We start from the raw sequence: 23,807 nt of genomic DNA, 5'->3' as shown, positions 1-23,807 counted from the left end.
GCCCCAAAGCAACTTCACCCTTGCCATCTCCACAGAATTCCTTTTCTGAGTAGCTCCTCCAGAAGCCAGCCCAGGGCAAGAGGACTACAGGTCTGCGTGGCTTCTTTTTATCCTCAGTGTTCTCTGTCTGGGGTATCGGGTGTGCACAGCCTGATTCCTTAGCTAGATTGCAGGGTGGTCACCTTCACCCAAGGACATTCCAGGCTTTCCACCCTCTACCCTTCCAAGAGTGCCAGGACACAGGTACCAAGTTGCTGGCCAGTTTCTTCGTAAACACAAGTTCAAAGATCAGAGGGAGGGTAGCAGTTATTTGTAAACATAACTACTAAACAGATTCTTGACTTACTTATTAAGTAATTAATTTGTAGTTAGTAATTAGCTAATTAACTTAACAGAAGTGAATTTGTAAAAGAATAACTTCACCAGGCCCAATAGTAGATTGTGACATGAATTTTCTCAGTGGGAATGTTTGCACCACAGATGTGTCCTGTAACCTCCGAGCTTTAACTTCAGAAAGAAGATAGAAAAGCTTTGCTGCTCAGGGAATGGCTGAGTCCATGATACAGAGCTCTGGTCTGCTTGTTTTCATCTAAGTTTTGCAGATCAGGGAGATCTCAGGTTCAGAAAAATCAAGTAAATTATTTCCCCCTCAGCACACATCCATACTGTTAGTCTGGAAAGTTCCCCTGTTGACTTATTTTATTAATTTTTCTTTGTCTCTATCTTCACTCTCCATGTCCATACCTGTATGTATCCATGCAACAATTTTAATGTATGTCCTTGAAAAGAAATATTATTGCTAACTCTAATTGAATTTACCAAGTCCCTGTCATGAGCCCTCTCTAGATATATTATCTCCTTTTATCCTCCAAACAAAACATGAGATAAGATCTTTTGTTGGAGCTGGGGATTTAGCTCGGTGGTTCCACTGCCTGCCTTACCTCACAAGCACGAGGACCCGAGTTCAGTCCTCTGTACCCGCCCCAAAAAAGATATTTTCTTGTCCCCATTTCCCATTTAGCAGATGAAGAAACAGAGACAGCAATACACTAAGCAGCTTCCCCAAGAATGCCCATCTGGTACACGGCAGAGTCAGAGCTCAAATGCAGGCGTCCCACATGCAGAGCCTTGAGCTCTCACTTTCCTTCACAGGTTAGCTGTCCTTACTCTGAAAAATCCACATCAGTTACGCTCCAGAGACTAACACAGTTTGAGAGTTGATGCGACGCCGCAGTGAGAAACTCCACACCTGGCCTCCTGTGACAGGTCAAAGTCAAAACACAGGTGCACTGCTACACAAAAATATTGTATAAAATTGCCCTTGGGCTGTGTGCATCACGTATATGTGAAGCACAGATGTATTTTATGTTTAGCCTGTGGTCCCATCCCCAGAATATCTCATTACACATAATGTAAATATTCAAAAATCCCCCAAAATCTGAGAGCCAAAACACTTCTACTCCCAAGCATTTCAGATAAAGGACACTCAACCTGTATCTAGTATTTGTTTTACATATAGTATGTTGCTGCTGTATACAAGTTTTTGAATGTATTGGAATATTTACCATGCTGCTGTAAACTCTGTTCTGTACCTTGACTTTTTCATTCTATGTTATTGATTTTTAAACTCTAACCACTTGCTAAAGGTGTTTCTGGTTCATTTTTGTCACCTGGCATTTCATCATATGCTCCTCCTCAGTTTCCTCTCTTGTTTCTCTAACAACAGACAGGCTAGTTCTCAGTCCGTACTCTCCAATACTGCTGATATAACTTTCCTCAGACATGATCGTTTAGAGAGCTGTGTGGATTGTAGAATATATTTAGAAGAATCTGCTAGATTATAAAAGACCTACTGCCTATCAGACCGATTTCTGGAATGGTGATTCCAACACTCCCACAAGCAGCATAAATGCTGCTTTCTTCTGCAGTCAGTAGTGTTTATGTGGCTTTTTAGCTTTTTCCAGTTTGCTGGTTGTGAAGTGCTATGCCATTGTTGTGTTTCATTTGTACTTCTCTAATCACTCACGAAATTGAGCATTTCTTCATACACGTGTTGGTGTTTGGCTTACCTTCCTGTCGCATATTCATGAGTTTTGCCCTTTTGTAGATGGAGTATCCTCTTGTCTTAATCCATTTTGTGTTGCTGTAACAATACCAATGCTGAATGATGTGTGGAGAGAAGAAATTTATTTGGCTCACAAATCTGGTGGCTGAAAAGTCCAAACAGCATGGCATGGCCATCTGACTGTGTCTCAATGTGGTGGAGGAGCAGAAAGGGACCTGGCCACATGCAAAAGAGACAAGTGTGTGGGCAAGGAGGCCTGAGACTGGGGAAGCGCCAGGCCCTCTTTCTTGTCTTTTGTTGTTGTTGCTTTTGTTTTTGGTACTTGCCAGACAGGCTTTATGCCGCAGAGCTACATCTCTGGCCCCAAGCTCCCTCTTTGTCACAACCTTGTCTCACAGGAACTAATCCACACCCAAACCATCTGGATGGGCTCCTGAGAGTCACTGCTGTGATCTAATTAATTACCTTCCTCTAGGCTCCACCACCCTTCAGTCCCTCCCCACTGGGGACCAAGCTCAGCCCATGGATCTTTGGGGGACAAAGCATCCCCAAACATTCCACCTATCTTATTATCTAGGAGCTATTATCCACTTCAGAGGTCTCTAATACTGCCTTTCAGTCTTTGCTCATCCCAGTGAACTTCATCTGTGGTGTCCTTTGTTGAGTAGAAGTTCCCAATATTGATATAATTATTTTCACAAACTTTTTCTTTTATTATTTGAAATTTGGAATTTTATAAAAGTAATTACCCTTGACATCTGCTTTTGGATATAATGGAGTAATATATGTACGAGACTAAAGGTCCATGAAAAAGAACCATATAATCAGAATAAACAACAATACAGCTGTTTGAAGGTATTGTCTTGAAGTAACCAGCACAACTGAGAGTTGAGGGTTCAGAATCTTTGAGAGGACAGTGTATTGAAAGAATTTGCTATAACGAATATAAATGTGCAAGAGAAAGGAAAGGCCTGGAGATTATGCGGTTCTCATGGGATGAATACACGAAATTAGAACAGACGGCTCGCAAGTCAACTTGAACTTGAAGAGCCTATCCTCCAAGAAAGGACTGAGTGACATTGTGCCTCAAAGAATTCACCAATCAAAAGCTATTAATATAGCAGTTCAAGGCATATTTGTTTCCAGGTGCTAAGAGAATTAAAAAAAAAATCAATCAAGAGATTTGTATTCATCTTATAGTGCCGGGGAGACAAAAACCATGGAGTTCAAGGTCTACATGGAAGGAGTATTCAGGTGGCTGTCTCAGGCTTCCAGTTGAGACCTTGAAAGGTTGTGACTTTGAAGCAAGGGAAGCCGTAGATAAGCATGAGAATAAGACATTATTAGCCCATGCTTCACTTGCCTGACACTGGACGATTAAACCCTCTGTGGATCAAAAATTCCTAAGGGTGCCAAACACCAGGGTCAAAAGACTAAACTCAATCAAAATTATAAGACGATGAACCAGACCCCTGAAATGAACTAGATCTGAATCACTGGATGCAAGCTTCAAAAACAACAATGATTAATATATTCAGGAATATCAATGAAAAATAGAATTCCCATCCATTCTCCACATAGTCTATATCCCTGTTTTGTTTGTTTGTTACATCTATTCTATGGCTTCTTTATCCAGCAACTCTAAGCCTTTAATTTCTATCTGGTGGCTATTTTGTCCCAGTAAGAAGAAAGGGACTAAAACATCTATCATTTATCTTTGATTTGGTCTTTACATTATTTATACTTTGGATTTCTCCTATAAGAGAAACCATGTGATATTTAAACTTCCATGTCTGATTATTTCATTATGATCTCAATACAAAGAGGATGTAGGGAAGGGGAAGCCAGGAGGAAGACAGGAGGAAGATGAGGACAACGGGAAGTGAAAAGGACCAAGATGGGGTATGTACCAATTCCCCAAGATGATTTTACTAGTTATATATCACAAACTTGTACCAGTAAAATAGAGGAAATAGAAAATGTTACCCAAGGTCTGGGAATCTTTTTTTGTACAGAAAGATTCAAATTGAGTCTAGAAGTGAAAACTACAATCAGTGAAATCAATAATTCTATATGTTCAGCAGTGAATCAGACACTGCAGAGTACAGAATAGGCAAACTAGAAGAGAAATGAGACAAAATGCTCAAATTAAAGCAAGAGAAAAATGATAGCAAGTACAAAAAGACATAATAAAAATGTTTATAATATAGTAGAAGTGGAGTATCAAAAGAGGAGCTGAGAAAGACCTGAACAGATAAGAGATTTAAAGAGTCACCAGTTGAAAATTTTCCTAAACTGGAGAAAAATATCGAGGCACAAATTCATGAAGCTTTGTGAATCTCAATTAGAATACATACAAAGAAAATCACACCTAAGTACATCATAGTAAAACTGGCACAAATATCTTCAAGCCAATCAGAAGAAAAAAATATACTCACTGTCTCTAAAGAATTTACAGTGACTGGCTGCTGACTTCAATAGAAATGTAACAGCCAGAAGACAATGATGGAATCTTTAAAGTGCTCATGGGAAGAAAAATGCCATCATAAATCTATACACATAAAATATTCTTTTTTTAGAAATGAAACAAAATAACATCTGTAATCACACAAAACTAAAGATTTTGTTGCCAGCAGAACTAAATCAATAGAAGCACTAGAGAGAATACTTTGGGCGAGTGAAAAATGACTTCAGTTGGAATAGATAGAAATGCAGTAGATAGATAAATAAATATAATGAATATCAATGCTTAAAACAATTGGCAAAATAATATAGAGCTTAAAATATGGATACCTAAATGCGAGGAACTATAATACCAAAAGCAAAGGTGACCAACTGACTTAGAGTATTGTGAAGCTTTTGCACTTTCTCAGAAGTATTATGTATGCGGATATTCTACAAAATTTCTGCATTTAATATCCATCTTTGTAAGCAGCATAATGTTAGATTTTGATTTTTTGCAGCCTGAAAATATTTTTTTTCTTTTTTTGGCAGTAATAGATATTGAATCCATTAGTGTTCTACCAGGGAGCTGCATCCCAGCCCTTTTTACTCTATTTTTAAATATTGAGACAGGGTCTAGCTAAGTTGCTCCACACTTCTGAGAAAATGCAGGGGATATACAATACTTCAATCTGACTGATTGCCTTTCCTTTTTGATCATTCCAGATAGCATTATGATACTTCAGAGAACAGGAAAGGCTAAACATGTGGTAGATATGTATATTAATTCAGAATTATTTTATACCTCAAGGATATCATTAAGAAGGTACATACAATTAACAAAGTATATTTAAACCCGAGTATATTAATAATTATATTAGTTTAAATGGGCTAAGTATTCTAGTTTAAAAAATAAAAGATATTTTTCTCTGGTGGGATAAACTAAAAGTGTAAATAAGATCCAAATTGTATAACTGATAATAAATAGGAAGAAAAGGGGTAAAGGTGTAGGGGAAATGGGAAGGGTAAGGCAAAGAAAATAAGGGACAAGAAAAAGTATGAGAAAGGGAAAAAATGGAAACTGTCTTTGTAAATAGGGTAGGGTAGAGGGGGTAAAGGGAGGAAAGGGATATGGGGAAAAATGAGAACCAAGTTCTGTCATGTAAAGGTACAAGATCCCAATGATGAATGTAGCTGTACTATATACTTAAAAAGTAATAAACTCAATAAGATTTTTAAAAATTAAAAAAATAAAAGATTTTAGTTGGGCATAGTGGCACATACCTGCAATTCCAGCACTGAGGGACACTGAGTTAGGAGGATTGATTGCAAGTTCAAGTCCTGCCTGGGCAATTTAGCAAACTTTGTTTCAAAATTTAAAAGAAAATAAAAAGTACTAGAGATGTAGCTCAATGATAGAACATATCTGAGTTTGATCCCTGGCACCTCTCCCTCAAAAAGATAATGATTTTTTTACTGAAAAGAAATAAAAATCTAACATTATGTTGCTTATAAAATATATACATTAAATGTAAAGATTCAGAAATATTGTAAGTATAAAGACAAAAATATAGATACCCAGCAAATATTAGCTAAAAGAAAAGGAGTGTAACTATATCAATATTAAAATGAAATTTAAGATGAGACATTACTAGAGATGCATTGGTCAACTCAACAGCAGTATGTAGTAATCTTAAATGTATATGTACCTAATAACAAATTTAAAATGCACAAAATAAAAATTCAATTACAAGGAGAAATACACAGATCCACAGTTATATTTCTACATTTTAAAATGTTTTAAAGTAGCTAGTTCATTGAACAGACAAATGAAAATAAGGGTATAAGAGTTTTGAGCATCTTGAATAACAAATATGACCTGGTGGATCTATAAAGATTCCACTAGAGATCCAGCAACTAGAGATCATACGTTGTTTTCAGGTGTACACAAAATATTTACCAGTATAGACCATGAGTTGTACTGTAAAGCAAATTCTAAGAGTGAATGGAATATGTTATCTGATCACAATGGAATTAAGATAGGCAGGAATAAGTAAAGAAGAAATTCTGAAATCCACAATACACTCCTAAAGAAGCCGTAAGTCAGAAGAAGACCACAACAGAATTAAACACGTTTTGAGGTGAATAAACAATGAAAATATAAAAAAACCTGTTAAATCCACATATTTAAAAGCACTTTGTATTTCCTTTTCTTAAGCTGTAGTGAGTATATATCTTTCTTTTGGTTGTTGTTCTTATAAATTTGTAGAAGCTTTTATGATATTAAGTAAATTAATTCATTTTTTTGTAATTTAAGTTGCAAAATTTTTTTCTGGTATGTCAGTTGGCTTAGGATATTTTAAGGCCATATGAAAATTTTTATTAAAAATGAGTGTAATCAAATATACATATATATATATATATATATTTCTTTTATAGTTTCTATGTTTTGTGTTGTTAAAAAGCCATCCCCACCTCATGTTTATCCAGTGCTTTTATGTGCTTTTTTACATTTAATAAGCAACCTTTTGGAAGTTATGCTAGGATATAGTGTGAGAGGTAGATTCCATTTTTTTCTCCAGATGCCACTTTTTAAAATAGTACTATCATTCCTATATAAAGTGGTTTCCAGATTTTTGCCCATTACAAGCCCTTTGAAACAATCAATCTTACATTTTTGTAATTTATTTGTATATATCTGAATCATTTGTCCAAATGGATTTCTGGGTCAAAGATTGTGTACATTTATAATGTAAAATCCAGTCTTCCACTTAATAAGCAGTACAATTCTTGTTCCCGCCAAATCTCCAGGTTGGATGCGAGAAGGAAGCTGACAGCCCATTTTGGAGTTCTGAGTTCTTGCAGCCAGAGACTCTCCTTTGGGTCTCAGTTTATTGATCTCTGGGAGTAGGGAGCATTATGGGTAGGATAGTGGACCATGGGGCAAGACAACTAGATGTGAATACCAATTCCACATCTAACACTTCCGAGCAGTGAGACTTAGGAAAGTGACCTCCTTCTCTTGCCTCATTTTCTTATTTAAGAAAATAGCATCTTTATTCATTAAGTGTATTATTACCTTGGTCATTGGTCATTGCAGTATCCTTAGAAACTGGTATCACCTCTAGTAAGCATGGAATAAATAGTACTTAATATCACAAAAGATTGCCTATTATAATTAAGTTCTGATCTGGTTTGCATTCTATCTTTATCAACATTCTTTTGTTTTCCCTTTGTACTATTTTGTTCCCTTCCAATATTTCATTTTAGATTCATTCATTCATGTATTTCATCCTCCTGAAAGTACCGATGAAATGCAAGTGTGTGGTGCCTCTTGTTCCTGCAAGGGTCATGTCACCCTGCTGTAACCCTGTCCTGCTTCCGTTTTCCATGGATCTGTGTGCCTTGATCCATCCTTGTGGTCCTTCTCTGGGCTCTTCTTTATCCACTTCCTGCAGATGCCCACACATTATGGCTGTCATGATGCCCCCAAATGGAGCAACTCTTGGAAGTGTATGCTTGTCCTGTTCCTCCCTTCTCTTTCAGCTTCCCATGGTATGGTCCTAGAATGAGTACCTTTCCTCCACCATGCTTTTCTTTTGTGCCATTTCTGCACATCATGGACTAAACCCTCTGAAACTGTGAGCCAAAACAAACCTCTCTTTCTTTCATTTGAATATGTCAGATTTTGTGTCTTTGTTGAGGAAAGCTATTCCATCTTCCCAGGGGAAAACTCTTGGAAGCTCCAATAAAAAGCCCTTCCCTGATCCATGCCCTTCTTTTCCTTGACTTTCCTTTGTTCATTTATTGACAAAATATTTATTGGGCATCTTTGGTCTTTAGGGTATTGCATTCATTCATTGTAGATAGAGCACAAAATTTGTAACAAATATCTCCAACCTTATTATGTATCTGTCTCTGTCTCATTCTAAGCAGGTATGGACAACTTATTTCCATGTGAGATTATAGAATAAAGCTTCAACATTCTCAGTAGAGGGCTATGAAGAAGTCCTCTTGGCCCCTTGATATCAGGGAAGAATACAGACCCCATCTTTAAGATACTCCTGATTTTATTTCCTGGGGATGTAACACATTCATTGTCTAGTGAACTCTTTTTCATTCTGTAGGTCCAAGCTCAGATATTGCCCAGATTCCCTGAGGGACTTTTCTGAGTGCTACATAAATCTACATTGAATAAATATAGACATGGATCAAATAAATGTACTTCTGAGCAAGGGAAACCAGATTGGTGGGGCATAGACCGCACTCTACTGAGGTAGTTGTTATGGCTTGTGTTCAGATGTTCCCTCAAAGCCTCATGCTTTTTCAGAGGTGGCTGAATCTGGAATGTGTGATGCTAGGATTAAGGGTGTGTGGTTATAAAACCACTACATGTAAGTGATTGGTTTGGCACCGCCCTCATCCTGGTAGTCTGGATGGGACAAAAGGGGCAGAAAGACGCTGTTAAGGCCCCTTACTGCTTTTGCTGTCGTCCAACACAATGAACTATTGCCCCTCTGCCCCCTGCTTGGAACCAGCTGATTATTCACTGAAACCTCAACAAACTATAAGCCAAATAAACCTTCCCCCTTTTAACTTGGGCTGTTGGGTATTTTGTCTCAGTAATGAGAGAAAAGTAATCAACATAGTAGCCATTGATAAAGCCTGGGTGATTATTATTTATTCCTTGAAGAGCACCAGGTAAAGAGAAAATAAGACTACAGCCTTCAAATATTTAAAAACCTTTCTAGGACAATTTGGGGTTGGGGGCTAAAATTGGGAGATGCTCTCAGAAAGTAACAGACAGGGGCAGGGACAGGATGCCTTGGAAACCAGCATCCCAGCAGGCGAAACTCAGACATCCACTTTGAGTCCTTGTCACGGCCCCACACCTGACACAGGAAGTCCTCTGCCTGGAGCCCAGTGTCCACGTTGATCTCTGAGCAGAGCATCCCAGAGACCCAGAGGATGGTTCAGGCGTTATCAGTGGTCCTTACATCTCAGCCTATGCTGCCAGAGGAATGAAGCAAAGCTTTGTGAGCCTCTATTTTTAAGCAGTCAGATTTATGCAGCCATGCCTAAGAGGCCCCAAGAAGCTGTTTATTGTTAGATTAAACCTGTGGTTTTTGGAAGCCTTTTCTAACACAGTGGGCTGTGCCATTAGAGTCCCAACATGGTTTCTGGTCATGCAGAGGACAACTGCCAGGGTATTATTTTAAGAGCATCCCAATGCTGTACAGCTTCACCCTGCACACCCAGGAGTCTTCACTACACTAACGAGTCAGCACTCCCTTTTAGCCTGTGTGTCAACACGAGGTTAAAAGAAAGGTTTAGCTAGGAGCAGAAACTACAGAATGCACATTTCACCTGTTGAGTGCATTGTATGACCCAGGATCCTAAAGCCTCAATTACCAGTGGGCGGCTGCATCGCCTCATTTCTCTTGCAACTAAAGGAGGGACGAAGAAAAGCAATGCCTCAGGTTAAGAGAAGAGGGCGCTGCTCTGCTCAGCCATCTGCAACTGCCCTTTGGTGCTTCACACAGTCTCTCTCCATCCACTTTTCCTTCTTTCACTCTTCCAAGTCAGTGCTATCTACCCATTGCTCTTTTTTCTTCACCCCAACACTCTCTGGTCTAGGAATAGGTAAAATGCCTCCATTCTTTGGTTGTTGTTGCTATAATAAAATATGGGAAGCTTAGAGTTTGTAAAGAAAAGAGGAATATTGAACTTAAAGTTCTAGAGGTTCAAGGACATGAAGTTGGCTTCTGCCCAGCTCTAGTGAGGGCCTATGGCCTCACTGTTGTAGCAGTGCATGTGGGAGTGATCATGAGAGAAAGAGAGAGGAAGCCACAGAGATTCAGGGATCAGACTGGCTCATGTATAGCAACCTTCTGTTGTGCGAACTAACTCTTTCCTGGAGCTCAACATTGACCCGTTCCAAGGGCATCAGCCCCAGAGACCTAATCCTTCCATTAGGCACCACCTTCTAAAGGTTTTACCACCTGTTCCTAGTACCACATTGGCAGCCAAGCTTCCAAGATATGAACCCTTCTGGGACAAAGCAAATCTAAACATAACAAACCCCTTTGTCACATTAATAACAATTTTAGCATTCTTCTACCTCGTTTTCCAGTGAAAATGTGTTGCTCTGACTTGGATCCCATAGCCTTTTCATCTAGTCCAGATCCAGAGACACAGATAGTAACCATCCTAGTAACATCACACATTACATCAGTACCAGCAATATTTCTCTCCTTCCATCTACTTCAGGCAGTAGAACATCTTCTGCTATTAGATGTAAGAAAGGACAGTTCTCACTGGATATGGTCCTTCTTTGATAAGTGAAATTATTTTGGGGTTTCCTGAGAACTACTTAAAATATAGGTTGCAAGCTGCTGGCTATGAGCCACATCCAGTCTACAGCCCAATTTTACCTGGAAAATACAAGTTAATTTTTAAAATAGGTGACAACATTTTAAAATAGAGCAATCCCATATGAAACCCAGATAAGCTGCTCTGTAAAAAGTGGGCCTGCATTCCCCCGTCATATCCCTAGACTAAAGCTGAGCTGCATTGGGACAGGTGGATGTACATTTCCAATTTTCTCCATCCCTGTCACCTCTACTTCTGCACACACCCATGCCATCACTTGTGTTGGCTACCTGGCCCTGGAGCTGATAATTCCTTGATTCTGCCAAGGCCAGTAATTATCAGTCTTGCTGTGAGTCTGGCACCATGACTAGGAGTGTTCTATTTTAAGTTCTCTAATCATAAAGGAATTTATATTCTTACTGGGAGATCATATGAGATTTATATAGAGGAATTAATTTGAGATCATAAAAACTTGCTTGTAGTAATAATGCACATTTCATTGAGCTTTTATAGACTTCCTGGCATAGGTAGCTCAGAGTTGAATGAGACAAAGTGCCTGTCCATTAAAAGTACGCAATCTGATGGAGAAATGCCCAAGAACAATTTCTCTATAATATGATATATACATTATCTAAAATTGTCAAAAGTAGCGATTATAAATGGGGAGAAACTTATCAAAATACCTTCTCATATCTCCCTCAATTTTAATATGTATTCATGGTATAGACAGCAGATTACAGACTATGCATTTAAAACATTTTGTTAAGGAACTTACAAAGCTCACAGGATTGTTGGAAAGCCTCAGTTTCCAAGAACCGATCTCCAAATCACCCTGTAACTGTGGACCTCCAAGGAAGCTTTCTCCTCTGATATAATAGAGATACTCTAGGTTCAAAAGTAATGTGCAGAATCCAGAGGTGATCACCCTGTGTGCCAGCTCCAGAATCACACACCAGTGTTATAATCCACACTGGCAAACAGTGCCCAGTGCCCTGGTTATTTCTTCAGGACCTCTCTTCCAAATAGGTGCTTCATGTAAGCCAGAAAGATTGGAAAGATAAAAACAGAAGTCTGATTCAAAGGGATAATAGAGTATTATGTAAAAAAATAATGTAAGACATCAAACCACAGGTCCAAGAAGTTTAGAGAATCAGGAGATGGAAAACGCAAAATGGGTTAAACAGGGGAGGTTTAATATAAATAAATAGTTATGGTAAAAAAGAGAACCAATATAACATACAAGGAAACTCTAGTGAGGGAGAAAGAAAACCCAAAGAAGTAACAACATGGAAGGAGTTTGATCCTCCTTTGAGATAGAACATTCTTGCCACTGGGAAGAAGAGGAAATTCGTTGGTTTGGCCAGGAGACTGGAGTTGCAGGGCAAACATAGCTAGTGTTCTGAACTGCAGGCTGGAGAATAACATACGGTAAGTGTGTTGCCACCAACAGGGACAAATGGCCTTCAGAGCTCAAGGGACATGCTTGGGGACCTGGTAGGCTGCTAGAAGGAATGACTGATCAGTGACCATCAGGAACAAATGCAACCGTGTGCAGTATTTGGAAGGTTGGCAGTGGGATCGCCAAGGGAGTCCAGGAAGGCACCTTCATTCATAATAGGGTTGGCTTTTGTGTTGAGAAAGCTGCAGAAAGGGTGTTGCCAAACAGGCTTCAAGATGACAAAGCGACCACTTGAGTCTTACTAGGGAAGTTTCTATCATATTGCTTCATACCTCACCACTGACCCCTCCTGGCCCACTCAGGAATTGCAGGAAGTCTCTTCCTCAAGTGTGTTCTACTATATTGAAAGCATATGCTGCAGGATGTATTTGGAGCTGAGATGCATTAAATGGATATTGACACAAACCTCAAACATGATATACACCTAACACATGCACACACACCTAAATACATTATTCAAAAGATGAGAATCATAGCAGATATCCTAAACTATGCAGATCAATACACAATAAAGTGATATGTTTAAAACACTCACAGGAAAAAAAAAATCAGTCAACTCAGAATTTTATGTCCAAGGAAAATGTTTGTTTTGGAATTAAAAATAAAATGGTGGCTTTCCCAGATCTCCTCCACCACCACCAGATGATTTTGCAAACTCATTATTAGCAAATCTGCACTATAAGAATGGTAAAGGACATTCTTAAAACAGGGCAAATATGATAATAAAAGAAATTTTTATCTACATAAATGAGGATTTTTCAGGAATAGTGAAAGGTGACTCTATAAAAATGTATTTTATTTTTTAATCACCCTAAAGATAATTGACCCTTTAAAGCAATGATAGGTGTAAGGTATTATGTGTTGGAGCACACATAAAATCAATTCATGAATATACTCATCAGGTATTGCAAACATGTACTAATAAAGAAAATTTACAAAAAAGTATATGATAACAATGGGACAAAAGATGAGGGGGACAGAGAGGGAGAATACTGTCTTCAGATTTACATATAATGCAGCATTGATTTGAAGATAAGACACAGTATAATCACACTGATGAAAACCCTAGGTAAAAGGGCTGGGGATTTAGCTCAGTGGTGTGGCCGCCTGCCTTGCAAGTGTAAGGTCCTGAGTTCGATCCCCAGTACAAAAAAAACAAAAAAACAAAAAAGAAAAACAAAACAAAACAAAAACAACAACAAAACAACCCTAGGTAAAGCGAAATCAAGAAGGTGGAAAGAAAAATAAGTTTATATAGAAAAACAAAAATAAAGTTAGAGTTTGTAAAGGCAAGGAATTTGAAACACAAATTTCAAATGTTTTATTTGAGATACTGTATGAGTGTAGACAGGAAGACCCCCATGGATCAGTTCAAGGGTGTTGGGCATGTTTTGGTTCTTAAGATGGTAATGGGTTTATAGGTATTTACTTCTTTTGTATATATGATAGTAAACTATTAATTTCATACTTCTGACCAAGAGAATATATTCCATATCTGGAAAAGCATTATCTGCCATGGAGAGGAGCTGGGTTCAACCAGCACTTCATAAAAACCTGAATCCCATTCCTAGGCTACATGCTTCTGGGTACAGAGCCATCAAAATGCAAGCTAGCACTGGTGACTTCTCAAAACCCAAGTGCCTGTGAGGGCCAGGGGAGAAGACAGTGCAGTCTTTTGTGACACTCTAATAAACATCTAGCTGCCCCCAGGAGAGATGGGACCGCCCCTGTGTGCACTTCCTAATTAGAAAATACTATCCCCGATCCAGGTCATCATTCTAAATCTTCTTGGCATCCGGGCGAAACAGTGAGCTAGCACTTTATTTAAATTAGGTATTCGCAAGAATGTACCAGGAAGGCAGGAAAGTGTCTGGCTGCAGATGGATTTGGAGTTGTGGGGAGAGACTTCTTTCTGGACCTTGCTCCAACACCATACCGTTGAGGTTAACTGTGTGAAATGTAAATTTTTCCTTCCCCCTTTAATCACAAGTGCATGGGGAACCACAGTTTCCCAAATAAAGTGCATTCTTTCTTGGAGCCAGCTCTAATTGGAAGACATTGATTATGTTTGCATTTTTCACAGGGCCTGAAAGAAATGAATAGCCAAATAAAACCAAGTATCAACAGAACACAGAAGTAATTGTTCTGAGATTGGCTGTAGGCTTTTTTTTTTGTCAGAGAGAACAGGTAGGTGTAGACACTGGCTTTGCTGTGCCCTGTAATAAAAAGTCTTCTGTGAGGCCTCTTTCCATTTTCTAAGCCTAGAAATTACATGGTAAAAGTGTTTTGGGGGCTTGGGCTGTAGCTCAATGGTGGAGCCCTTGACTAGCATGTATGAGGCCCTGAGTTTCATTCTCAGCATCCAAAAAAGATGTAGTTTTAGTTTGGGTGTGTGGGCTGTGCCTGCATGCAGACAGAGACATATACGTATAGGTATGTCTATGTGTAAATATGTAGATTTTTATCTGTGTATTTCCACTTTAAACAGAAAATAACTAACAAACTGACACTAATTACTTGTCACTGTAAGCAAGCCCTATAGGTCTTAGTATTAAGTCACTGAATTCATTCAGGAACCATGTAATGTATGCTCAACCTATACAGCCATGGTACCGTGCTAAATTATGCAAATGTGAATCAGATACTGCATTCAGATACTTCACAGCCTGCCAAGAAGACAGCACAGTAAGTAATTGAAACAGAATCCATTTGACTCTTGATTATGGTGTCTATTTTATTCCCTCATAGCACTTTTCTTGATTTGTAATGAGACTTTTCTCAGTGTTTACCTGTCTTGGTGTCTGCTGCCCCATCAGACTGTAAGCTCCCTGGGTAGAGGACCACACCTGTTTGGTCACCAGCTCCCAGGTGAGAATGCATTCACTATTACCTGGTGGAAATACGCAGAAGAGGCTCTGGAGTGAAGGGGCGTCACCTGACTCAACCTGGAGGCTCAAGGACAGGTGTACAAACGAAATGATCCCTTGGTTGTGTCTTCACCATGTGTGGGAGTTTTCTAGGGGAGCAAAGTGAAGAACAATTCTCAGTGCCAATGACAGATGATGTTCCCAGACCAGACAAAAAATGGAGCATTTGCTCCACCTTTAAATAACGTGCAGATTAAGATTCCTCCCAAATCTACGTGCTACAATTTTAATCCAAACATGGTAGATGTGTTTGCAAGGCTGTGTATCACGTCAGTATATTTTTCAATCAGTAAAAGGCATTGAGATACTCTGAATTTTCTAATACCTCACTTAAGCAAATCAGTCCATTCCTGATTAGGTGTGAATTAGGGATCTTTTCTTCTTTCTATTGGTATATGTTTGCGATACATAATAATGACATTCATTTTAGGGAAGTGGTACATATTGCATTTCAGTCATTTTTACTTCTCCTTTCCACTGGTTCTCCCTCTCCCTTTTCCCTAGGTCCCCTTTCCATCTCTGCAAGATTGATTTCACTGTGTCCAGTCATCTGTCTTTTATTTTGCTCTTTCTTTATATTTTGGATTTCTCATATAAGAGAAATTATGTCTTATTTGACCTTCTGTGTCTGACTTAATTCACTTTCCATTATGGTCATGATATAGGAAATAATACCGGAGATGAAATATGAAATATTATATCTCCCAACCTGTTAGCTGTTTGATACACTGAGCTCGTGTTCTCTAAAAATCAGAGAATGAATTCTAGGAACAATGGAGGTTAAGAGTAGGAAAATATTTATTGAAAGGATAGCTCCTGAGAGGAAGGAGGGGACCCAAGTGGGTACTCTGGGGACCCCACTTTACAGTCATTTTATAGAGCAAAACCCACGTGGGCATAACGTGGCCACAGCTGGGATCAACCAATAAGGTTACAAGTATAATCACTTCGGTAATAGAGGTCCAATTGGGAAACAAGTTAGGTAACATGCATGGATGGAAAGAACAAAGATTCCTCCTAGGAGGTGGTGGGTCCAGGGGTTTCTGGTCACCCACCGGGTGGCTGATGTCTATCTAAGCTTTAGTAGGCCCAGTGTTTGTATTATAGGGTAAGAAAGTTGGAACTATAGAGACATGCCACACTGTGAGCCAACTTGAGTCCTTTATTATTGTCATATGCCTACAGTAGAGAGTGGCTTGCACCAGAAAAACTCTCAACAAAGGAAAAGCAGCTTGTGGGGTCCTTTTAAATCAGCTCTTCTAGTTGAGGAGGGCTCAAGGAGAGGGGGCCAACAAGTGGAATTTCACAGGAGCAGAAATTTGCTAAATTAGAGGAGTCAGGGGACGTTTCACACAGTTTAGTTGAAACAGGATATCACACATGTGCAGAGTATCCTGTTTACAGGATTGTGAAGATAACAGAGCTGCAGATTGCTCTAGCTAAAGGTCACAGAGATAACATATAGTTGCAGACTCATACAGGATGCTGCCCTTCGGTCTACTATGCATTAACTGAGGGGACTCTCAAGGATGGAGGAAAGGGAAGGCAACCATCTGGAATCACTGACTTTACACAGATGGAGTCTGGTTGGCTATCATATTCGTCCTTTGAAGAAGTACATAGGTCTGGTCATCTTGTCTTTATCTTGAGGTCGGGTCTCCAACAGATACCTTTCAAGCTGCAATTGTGGTGTGTTTCACCTTTGTCCTGACTCTTTTGAAGATCTCACCCTGTTTGACCACCTATAATTTTTCTGTCTAACTCAGCTGTCTGTGAGTCTCAAGATCCATCCATTTTCCTGCACATGAATCTAATGTAGCTTTCTTTATGGTGGAGTAGTACTCTATTGTGTATAATATAACATTTTCTTTATCTGTTCATCTGTTGATGGGCATATCAGCTGCTTCTATGATTTAGCTATTGTGAATTGTGTTGCTATAAACATGGATATACATGGATCAATGTAATATGATGTCTTTAACACTTTAAGAAGGTTATACCAGCAGTGGTATAGCTGGGTCAAATGGAATTTCCATTTTTAATTTTTTGAGAAATCACCATACTGATTTACATTGTAGTTGTACTAATTTACATTCCTACCAGCAATATAAAAGAATCCTTTTTTCCTTTTCCCCCCATAGCTTCACCAGCATTTGTTGATATCTGAGTCTCTGATGATAGATCTTTTCCTATTTTTATAATTGCAATAGTCAAGGAATCATTTTGTGCTGAAGTTTGAATAATCAGTGAGGAAGAATCATTTCAGAGGCACTAAGGGGAGCTGTGCTGCATGCTAAGAGAGGAATAAATGTGTACAACTTGCACAATTCCGACAACTAGTACAGGTGATACGTTCACAGTAAAAGTGAAAGAAACCATTTAAAGTAGGTAGCATGTTGGGGTAGGATAGAAGAAATAAAGGTAGGTAGAAAGGAGACAAGGAAATCGAGATTTTAAAATTATATTTTTAAGAGAATCTGCAGCTTTGGGACACAAAATTTACTCAAGCCAAGAGACTCACTCAATAAAAATGTGCCAAGAGTCTACTTTTCATTTGTAAATTGCACTTTTTCCTACAAGCCTCCATCCTCAAAGAAGCAGGAGTATTAGTGGGCAACATAACTTCAAACACATATAAATGGTTAGCATCTTTATATAGCCCACCAGATGAGTAACCTGACAGACAGTAGGAAAACACATCCTAGACCACTCATCCTGAAGATAGCCCCAAGACCCCACAAATACACCCAAGTCCAGATCACAATGCATCTTCTTTCTCTGAACACCTATACTCCACTCTTGAATGTATATCTTTAAATTTCTGCCCAATAAAACCTTCCCATACCTCCTACTAACCAGTCCTGAAAATTCCTTTTCCACAAGGGGAGTCAGCCAGCCTGCAACTTAATTCTATGGATCAGGTGAGTATAGTGTCTCTTGTTCGACTTTGGGAACTACTTGGGACCCTCTTTGGTGACAATGCATCAGGCATTCATGATCACTGAAATCACTAGAGAAAACATACTTTATGCTCATTTCACAGTTGAGTAAACTGTCCGTGAAAGATGTTAAATAACTTAACCAAGATCAAGTAGCTAGCCATTGACAAGATGTAAAACCAAGCATGTTTGTCCCTCAAGCCCATTTCTAGGCCAGAACAGGTGTCGCTAATGAGTGTTTCCCCAAATTGTCTTCCTTGGTTTCAGTTCCAAAGGAAGTATGTTGTGGTGTGATATTCTTTGGATAAATAAATTTGGGGCACTTGATTTATTATAAGACTTCACAGAACTTTTTATATACTTATGAACATTGTACCTTTCTGTGACGGAGGAGAACCTGTTTATGTTGTAGAGTCTTTTGAGCACAGAATGCTATTTTTCCCTCGCTGCAATCTGCTTGATGCCTTCCAGATTCAGGAAGAAAAGCTGGAGATGCTGACATACATAATACAGACCACTTCAGTACCTAAGCATGTTGAGTTGAGTTTCAACTAGGTCTTCCTGAACCACTTGCAAATTTAGGTCATTTTCTTTTAACATCCTTGTGGGATTTCATGGTTGTTTGTAATATATTCTTTTCTTCCTGTCTCAAGTTCCCTGTTTGCCCCATTGCACAGTGTCTTCGTAGAAAACCAGTTGTCCTTGTTCCGTCTTCTGCAGGCTGCTTTAGGCATTGGCTTTTCTGCATTCCAAGTAGCTCTTCTGCATGGCTGTGTTATAGTTTTATCATTTTGAATTGGAATAATTGCAATTTTCCTTTACTTCCTGCCACTCCACAGAAGGTAACTGCTTTGCAAGATTGAATATAGAGGACTGGTGACATGGGAGGTAAAAAAAATTTTATCAATGGACAAGAAATGTAGAAAATATAAGAGTTTATTTAGGTCAAGGTACAATGCCAAGGGAGACCGTGGCCAAGTTTCCAAGAATAGGATCATGCAGTTTAGGTGAGAGGTTTTATGAGGTTTTAAGGATATAGAAAAAGGGTCTAGGCAGCTAATATGATTATCTAAGTAATTATCTCAGCAATATGGTTGTCTTGTAGATCTTCTGGGAACACCTGAGTTTAAAATTATATGTTTACAGTTGTAGTTCTGATGAGACTACTCACCTCTAGGGCACAGAAAGCCTTTAGCTTTAGATAAAGAAATGATAAGGAGGTCTATGCATATGTTTTAGAGACATGGGTCAAGAACTCTTTGGGTAGAATGAATGAGGCTCACATCAAAAGGTTTGATTCCCTACCCAGAGTAGGGTATCTCAGCGTTAACCCTTTTATTGTCAGTGGCAGCCACTGCAATAACCACATTGATATCAGGGACAAGGTCTTTTTTGGAGAGAGATATTTACCACTCAGTACAGTGACTGGCACATGGTAGACACTTGAACCTGTGTTTGACAAATGAATGAAATGAGTGAATGAGTCAATCCACTTCATAGGTTTGCGAATGTGTGGGTTCAATCAGTTTCAACAGCTGAATTGGAGCCAGCTTGTGGAGAGTCTTACATTCAAGGCTTATCCTGTAGGCAGTGTGAAACAATCTTGAGTGGGAAATTTGAATAAGGTATGTTAAAGTGGTATTTAAAGAAGATGAATCGGAGAGGTTAGTCCCAAGACAAGATGTCTGTTATGAAGAGTTGCAGGCTGCAGGCATTAGGTGGCGATGGCAAAGATACTCCTCTTTGCTTATTTGTAGGATTGGCTTGAAATGGATGATGAATTGACGGTTTTCAGTATAGTTCACTCAGAAAGCAGATACCATTATGGATCAAAGAGAGGACACAAGATGAAAAATACATATTCCTTGCTCTCCAGAGTCTCATGGGGAAGATCAATCCAGTAATGTTATATAATGGGACAAAAGACAGTGGTAGAGCTAGGAAAACTGAAATTCCAAATGAGGAGGTCTGGTAATAACACAAAAGTGGGAGAACTTGATCATAAATGCCAAGAATGACTCTCAATGGCTCCCAGCCAGTGTCCTTGGTCTGGACTGGAGTAGGTTGACCCTTTTCTTCCTGGGGACATGATTTTTCTGCCTGAGAAGGTGAGGGGGTGTCTTTGTCTCCCACATTTCATTCAGGAATTTCAGGCCCGGAGTCAACTGTCCCTCCACTTTTCCCATTCTGGTGCTTGTATGAAAAGCAAATAAAATCTTCCACTTACCTCAGGTGTCCTGGTAGAAAACATACTACATACACCACACCCCTTATTACCAGCCACTTTGGTTTTCTTATGCTCAGGTTTGTTTGCCTTCCATTGACCAAATCAAAGGAAGCCATTTATTTTAGTCAAGAGGGAAAAGGATTTATTCAAAGCCTGCTCCAAGGAGGTACAGAGGCCCATATGCCTTGAGTCACCATCTTGTCACATACAGGTGGGTGAAAGTCTTTCATAGAAAGGAGCAGAGGGGAGGGGGGCGTGGAGAGAGAATGCAGATCTCCACACTTGCTTTATCACTTCCAGCCACCTTTAGCTCTTTGTCTTCTTTTTCCTAAAAAGGAAACTGGGATCCTGCCTCCTAGGGCCTGTATCTGCACATCCTGTCTAGCATTCATCTGGGCTGAGGAGAGGAGGGGGTAGATATTTATGCCCTAAGACTGAGGAACTTTCTAGAAGCCACTTGTCTCTGAAAGGGAAAAAATACTTTTAAAGTTCCATTTTACAGTACCAGTTGTACTTTGACTGTCAGAAACCCTTCAGGTGCTTAGTGCTCCCTTTTCCAGATAAGGGAACTTAAGGCTCAAAGATGTTAACATACATGGGATGATCAAAAGATACATTGAAAGTTTAAATTTAAAAAATTTATTACAGTAAAAGACATGCTGGCATTTGTCCCCCTCAAAATGCATCTTAGCATATTTATCCCATGGTTCTTACCACTTTCTGAAGCAGTTCTGGAGATCCATGAGGGTCTTTCGTTGCATTGTTGGTTCTCTATACATTGATTCAAAATATTAATGGCTATTTCTGCCAGATAAAAATATTAAAGGGTATCCTCCTCCACCTTACTCACTGGATCTGTCACCCTGCAACTTCTGGCTCTTCCCCCAAATCAAAATGACCAGGAAAGGTAAAAATTTTGAACTGATTGAGGACATCAAGGCAGCCACAACAGAGCAAATAATGACACTGACAAAAAAGGACTTTCAGGACTGCTTCAGAAAGTGGTAAGAATGATGGGACAATCTGTTCGAAGTGAGGAAAAGTATTTTGAGAGATATTAAAGGCAATGCCTTTTATTGTAATAATATTTTATTTATTTATTTGTTGTTTTGGTATCAGGGATCAAACTCTGGTTCTTGAGCTTGTGAGGCCAGCAGCGGGACCACTGAGCTAAATCCCTGGCCCTATTGTAATAATATTTTAAATTTAAACATTCTCCGTATTTTTTTATCACGCCCAATTTCTTCAGTTGGATTCATTGGTAAACTCAATATGAAGAAATCCTCTTTCACACAGATGAATCATTTTAAAAGAAACATCAGTTACTTGCCTCACAAGCCTTAAACATTCCTCAGCTGGACACAGTTGGCCAAAGATGCTGTTTTCTGAGGTCCTCATGAAAATAATTTGTCCAGGCATCACACACACATGCGTGCACCGTGTTTCTTCGTGGTGAGGCTGGTGATGAATGCGTATAGCTCTTGGATCAGCTGTCACATCCAGTGCTTAATAAAAACAAGATAAACCCATACTTTCCTTAACATTGATTTCCAGGGAAGTTTGCCACCTTTAGGTCTGCTGAGCTGAGGCAGGAGTGGAAGGACAAATCAAGAGGAAAAATGCGAATGCCCTATTGTCATATACTGATCCCCAGAAAGTTTAGGATCTGGGTCATATCTTTTAGCGGCTAGATATGTGTTGTCACAGATTTGCAATGACGGTGGTACCCTGTGCTTCCAGGTTTGGGGAAGATGAGTCCAAAAGGGCTCTGTCGCTAGGAATTCCCAGTGGTTTCCAAAAGATGGTTTATTGTCCTCTGGGGCCTGTCTTAACTCTCAGTCAGACTTTTTTTTTAATCTCTCTCTATATTTTTTGTAATTGCTTGACATCCACCAGGCGGTGTCCTTATTCCTAGATATTGGTTTCAGACCCTAACCTGGTTTTGTTGAGAGGAAGAAGTAAGAAAGGAGAGACTTAGAAACCTAATCATCTCACTTCTCTTCAAAGGCAAGTGCCATTGAGGTGGCCTCCTTTAGTTATCATTTCTAAGGAAGTGGTACAAGTGTTGCCTAGATTTAATCCCTGCTCAGTCCCTCATTGTGCTGAGGAGCTCGAACCCATAGGACAGTGAGACTTAGGCTCCCAATCGAGTGAAGGTTGAAAGAGTAGAAAACTTGGGCCTACTTGAAAATTGTCCAGCAGAGACAGAGGGCAGCAGAGCCCTTAATCTCTTTGCTTCCTTAGACCATTAGCAGAAATGGTCAAGTTCCAGTGTTCGGTCTCTGCCATGCTCTAGTGGTAGAGTATGCTTCTTTTGGTGAGAGTTGAGGACATTTCATAAGCTTGATATGTGGAGAAGCAGTGTGGCAGTTCTGCCCCTCGTTAGCTTATCTTGGCCCATGGACATGTCATTTCTGTCATATACCCGCCAGGGACAGTGATTCCTGGCTCAGCCCTTTTACAGTCTGTGATAAAACCAATGGCCAATGGCACTGAAACCTTTTGCAGCTCATACAGTACTATAGGGGTGGAGAGCTTTTGTCAGGACCCTCCATCTCTCTTGTAGGAAAGACAAGCTGAATACCATAATCGGTACCTCCAGCAGGCACGGTTTATCCTTTGGCTAAAACGTGTTCCCCAGGGCTTGTTGGTCCTCAGATGTTTTGACTCATCCCCCCCAGACCACTCTGCAGACCCTGCCTCAGTGCATCTCAAGAAGATGTAGGGCCTTGTCTAGCAAGGTGCAAAGAGCTCCCTTGAAGCACAGCTGGAATTTGGGACAGAGAGGCCAACCTCCATGCCCTGGCTTGGAAAGCCCTCCATTCCTCTGTTCTCCTCACCTCTCACCCTTCCTTTGGCTTGCTGGAAAGTTCTCAGCACCAAGCAAAAGTGAGGAGGGAGCACTGGGTCAACCTGCACCCATGCCCTCACCATCAGCCTTGAATGGCAGTGTTCTTTTCCCATTCAAGTTGATAAAAACATTCAGTTCATGCCCCACAGATGTGTGTGCCCCCCAGCTCAGCCAGCCCCCAGCCTGTGCTTTCTAGGTGCTGGATCACCACCAGCTTAGCCTTCACACTGAGGAATTCTGGCTCCATTGCAGCTTTGGCTGAGCTCATCCAGTCTCTCAGCACTGAAACTGCTAAATCTAAGAATCTCATGTGTGGATTGCTTTTACAAGCTGACGTCCCGGAAATGAATACCAAATGCCAAACTCAGAGCTGCTACATCTACAGTTAAGGCCATAATAGAATCACTGGATACCAATCCCAGGGTCCAGAGGAAAATCTCACCCAAGACCCCCACATCCTGAGTGGGATGTGTTGCTTCTCAGGTTGTACAGATTCTTTTTTTTTTTTTTTTTTTTTTTTTTTTT

At 39.7% G+C, this 23,807-nt stretch overlaps 1 protein-coding gene across 9 annotated transcripts in view; it reads left to right on the top strand.

Moving 5' to 3' along the window:
* The window catches only part of Caln1 (calneuron 1), a 531,563-nt gene that overhangs the window by 396,584 nt on the left and 111,172 nt on the right, over positions 1–23,807 (top strand). The window lies entirely within an intron of this gene.

Source organism: Fukomys damarensis, unplaced genomic scaffold (assembly GCF_012274545.1).
Source record: "Fukomys damarensis isolate Sample0158 unplaced genomic scaffold, DMR_v1.0_HiC HiC_scaffold_17, whole genome shotgun sequence".
Taxonomy (NCBI): Eukaryota; Metazoa; Chordata; class Mammalia; order Rodentia; family Bathyergidae; genus Fukomys; species Fukomys damarensis.
Note: the sequence above shows the minus strand (reverse complement) of the source record. Positions and strands in the feature narration are given on the sequence as shown.